This window comes from Centruroides sculpturatus, unplaced genomic scaffold (genome assembly GCF_000671375.1).
Source record: "Centruroides sculpturatus isolate CEXI.00-Female unplaced genomic scaffold, Cexi_2.0 scaffold325, whole genome shotgun sequence".
Taxonomy (NCBI): domain Eukaryota; kingdom Metazoa; phylum Arthropoda; class Arachnida; order Scorpiones; family Buthidae; genus Centruroides; species Centruroides sculpturatus.
This window is the reverse complement of record NW_019384556.1, coordinates 159943-164848: the sequence shown is the minus strand read 5'-3', so window position 1 is coordinate 164848 and position 4906 is coordinate 159943. Positions and strand designations below refer to the sequence as shown.

Genomic DNA, 4906 nt, shown 5'->3' with positions numbered 1-4906 from the left:
TTTCATGCCATGGCCAAAAATGGACGAAAAAGATATTTATTCGAACGAATTTCGGGCGATTTTCGGAGATGGTCAAGCCTCGAGACGTAGAATTTAAAAAGATCGTTTTTTACCTCTCCACGGTGGACATTCTGCATCATGTAAATGCAGAAGATAATTTGTTTATCAAATGATTGAAGCAAAATTTAAAAAATAAAAATAATTATAAATTAATTAATTAAAAAAATTAAAAAATTGATTTTTTTAAATTCTAATTTTTACGAAATTCGAACATTGTTGATGCGTTTTTTGACGTCTGTTCGAAATACGTCACACGTGACGAATCGCAGTTCGATTGCGTTTCTAGTCGGACGTGCTTTTGTTGTGCTCTTCGATTGCGTGCTGTTTTTTGCGGTTTGAGGACTTTTGCAGAAAAGATTAAAGATTTTTCAGGTAAGTCTTAATCCATGTTGACCCTAGACGTAAGAATTTATTTAATATTACTTGTAGAATCGGTCCCAGAAGACATCGCGACACATCATTCGATGATCGACCGTTTGCGCTTTGGATTCGAATCTTTAGATTTAGAAAGGCAGCTGCGGTGAGCATTTTGCTTTTACTCGGAGGAATTTAAGTATTAATTTAAGCTATTGTTTTCACTGGACTAATTGCAAATTTTCTTTTTTACAGAATGAAGACGTTGGTGCGGTGTTGGAGGCGGTTCCGGCGGAGGCAGGCGGTGGCGCCGGAGGGAGGGGGTTCCTCGGACGGGGAGGTGTCAGAGGAGAGAGCCACCGAATAATAAAANAATAAAAATAATAATTATTATTTTTATTTTTATTTTGAGGGACCGTGCTGTTTGTGGTTTTGTTGCTGTGGACGGCTGCGGTTCCCTTGGCCTAGGCGGTAATCCTCTTCGATTTCCTCTTCTTCACCCGGATGCGACTTTATTACCGGATTCGACACTTTTCACCCGGACTCGACACCTTTTCCCGGACGTGACCTCTCTTACCCGGTCGTGACCCATGGACTAGTCTCCCGAACGTGACACTCGGTCGACGACAACGGATTTGACTCCCGATTGTGACCACCCGGATGTGACACGTTTACTCACCGGACACGACATTCGGCCGACCTTTCTTCCCAAACAGCCAGTGGCGTAGCGTAGTGGGGCGGCAAGGGCGGCACTTTTAGTGGGCGGCAAAATTTCACAATAAATAATAATAATATCTTGTAAAAATTTGAACAATTTCATTTCATATTTTTGTCGCATCTACGATTCGGACCGATTGAAATGAGCACGGAATTTTTCATTACTTATTCCAGAGTCGGTAGATTAACTGGTCTTTCGACTTCCTATCTTCGCTCATTGCTAGAATCAACTAGAGACAAATGTTACCACCAGGGGCACTGCAATCACTACAAGACCGCTAGATCGAATCCCTGTGAGGTCGAATGTTTTCTTTTTATTGAAAGATATATAACCTTCGAGTTCGATTTCATAATTTTTATATGCATTTTATTATAAGAATGAAAAAGCTTTTATTTAAACCCAAAACCAGGTTTATGGATAAATAAATGACACTTAATAAAACATTAAACACCTTCTATCGCTGAGAAATGTTTATTTAATAAAACACTAACATTTTCAGCCTCATGGAATAAACTATCCTCAGGTGTAAATGAGTTCGAACGTATTTTATTAAATAAACATTTCTCAGCGATGGAAGGTGTTTAATGCTTTATTAAGTGTTTTAAAAACGCTGATTTTATATTTAGTTAAATAAATGACAAGGAACAAAACTGACACAATAGTATTATTATTATTAAATTGTGCTATTATGTGAATTTATTATACGTTAAAAATTTATTGTACATACAAACAAATTATATTATACATATTAATAATAATTATTATTATTATTATTTGCGTTATTAAAATTTACTTTAAGTGAGAAATTTTTCTATGGTTTTTACTTTCAACTGATGAAATAAATGATTGATTAATCGTTCGCGTGAAAAAATGCAATCGACAAGTAACAAAAAAGTGCAAAAATCTGGAAGTCAAGTAGGACTTGTGACCAGCATTGTCACATCCTATCATCAATGTAACAGAGCACTGATTTAATATATTATCCATTATTGAAAAATAAACATCCATGTTTGGGTTTGTTAATTTTTCGCATACTTTGCTTTCTGCCCAGTACATCAATTGGCAAAGCTTATAGCTTGGATATAACAAACCTCCTCGAGATTTGATGAATGTAAATGTCTTCTCTGGTGCAGCATCCTCAGGTTTTGCTGTTAATATATTTTTGCATTCATCACAACCGAGTGATGGCAGTAGACGATAAATAATATAACCTCCTAAATAATGTAGGATAAACTTAAATGTTTCTGGTGTACAATAATCATGATCTAATAATTCACTATCACTAGGATCTCCATAGTATAGACTTGGATCACAAAGCAAATTTTCTAAATGTTCTTCCAATTGTTCTTGAACTTCTCTGAATGGTTTTTTATGACTATGAAGAAGATTTTTTAAAGTAATAAGCATAGATCCTGGATCAGTTTGAACTGATGCTCGTTTGGGAGGACGAACCAAACTGTACACAGTCATCAGTCTGTACAGGTATAAGAACTGTACTGTTGTGGGATGAGAATTGCTTCCACTTCCTTGTCTTATCATTCCAAAGAAACGCTAATTGAAAAGAAAACATAAGTTAAGGTTTAATACAAGATTATATAATCATTACACTAAGTCAATTTTACCTCTAATGGGTCCTGATTAAAGTGAGCTGTCAGGATATAATATGAGTTTGGAAGCAATTGTCTGACGAGTGCTAAGATACTAGTCAGCGTCAAGCGTAGATTTTCTGCTGTCTGGTGGCTCAAAAATCCCTTTTGATCAGTGCTTCTAATCTGTAATCTGAATGCTTCCCATCTATTTAACCATTCTAGAGATTCTTCAATAACCTATTTTTAAAAAGTTGTTAATTAAAACATTTATAGTTTTTGCTAGTGAATCATTACTATTACCTTGAGATCATTTGAATCATGTCTGATTCCTTCCTGTGGCAATCTACGATTTAAAGCATCAAAAAGAGCATTGATGTGACGTATGAAACTTATTGTAACATCTGCATTCTTTAGGATAGCAACCTCACGCTGTTTATAAAACAGCATAGCATCAGCAAAAGTATTACTAAATATCTATAAATATATGAGATAAATAAAAGTATTCTTATCAAGTCAAGATTATATAAGTAAAAAAAAGTGTTACTTGAGCTGCCAGCAATACACTCATTCTCTGGAAGTTATTGGGATTAACATGTATTTCTGTCACTTTGGGACATGCCTTTAATCCCTTTGGTAATTTGGAATCTTCATCAACAACTGCTTTAAAATGCTGTAATTCTACCCTTCCTTCAGGAAACTAAAAGTAAAAATGCAGAATAATGCAATGGCTTATATTATAAATTAGGTGAAAACACTTTATTTTCTTAGTTTTACCTGAAAGTATGTATTTTTCAAAAGATTGTTTCGCATACATTTTAAAATATGTGGTACATCAATAATAGCCAGTACTTGTCTATCTGCAGCAGGGTTTGTAAATGAGCATTGTATATTATTTGTGTCTGCACAAATTCCTAGAGCTTTTAAAGCTGCTTTGTTTGTGCTGGCACCATCACAAACTATTGCATTGACTATTGCACCACACTGTTCTAAATGAATAATTGCTTGCAAAATAAGTTTTGCAACAGTAGAACCTGAGACAGAGCTTTTTGAACAGAATGTGCCAATACATTGTACCCAACTAGCAAAGTGAGGTCTGAACATAAACACTAGGCCATGATCACCTGCTGTAAATTCACTCTGTGGCAATTCAGAATTGTCACCATAATCAACAAGTCCAATCATTTCACCAGTAGCTTTTGAAAGTTCTATATGTTTTTGAAGTGTGATTTCATCAAAAATTAAAACTCCCTGGCGTTCTGTTTGTGGAATTGTCTCCAATTTTGTCTTTAAAATAACAAAAAGATCTTCATCAAATCCAAATTTGGCATTAATGCCTCTGATATATTGATGCAGTGTAGACTGACAGGGTAAAGGCAAGTAATCATTATTTCTCAAAAATTCATAGAGAGATGGTGACCTAATTTTTAAAAGTAAACAGTCAAGTAACCAATTAATGTCATATCTCATACCCTTTTTGCTTTTTATATGGCATGCTTTCAGCATGTGCTCTATTATAAGTTTCTGTCTTGGTGGTAAGGAATCAAGTTTATCAGCTGACAACTGTTTCATTTTAAGTTCAGTATTTTCTTGATGAAGCTTGAGATTTTCTGTTTGAAGGGTTTTCAGTTTCTTCCTATAGATCATCTTTTGCTTTCTGCACCGATATAAATCCTCTTTGACTTTTAACAATTCAGACTGCAAAGCAGAGATTTTATTGACATATAACAGCTCAGGATGCTGTGTAGTTGCTGCTTCAGATGTGGAGGGTTCTTCTACTTCCTTTTCTACAGTTGTTACTTGGGAGTGTGTATCATGCAAATCTAATGATTGATAAAAAAAAATATCAGACAATTAATCTTAAAGTATTTATAAGGAAAGATGGGCCACAGAGAGATAACCCTCAGTGAATCACAGTGGATCTCACAAACCCAGCTCAATCTTTACTTAATTTTTAAATATAAAATGTTCCTTAAATATAGATAAAATAGATAGATAGATAAAATTTAATTTTATATTAAAACACAGGGTCCGAGAGACGCACTGCAACTCAGGCAAGGGCAAAAAATTACATGACTCACTGAGGATTAAGATTACATAAAAACCATAAATAGTTACCTTTGGTATTGTCTTTTTGTGATCCCTTCCTAGATGGTTCTTCATTTCTTGTGAGACATCGCGTTGATCG

At 34.8% G+C, this 4906-nt stretch overlaps 1 long non-coding RNA gene across 1 annotated transcript; it reads left to right on the top strand.

The window, feature by feature from the left end:
- The first annotated feature begins 297 nt into the window (after positions 1–297).
- LOC111623882 lies at positions 298–749 on the top strand. The gene is made up of 3 exons (XR_002756493.1): positions 298–432; positions 490–580; positions 670–749. It is a non-coding gene; the product is annotated as an uncharacterized LOC111623882 (long non-coding RNA).
- The last annotated feature ends 4157 nt before the right edge of the window (positions 750–4906 follow it).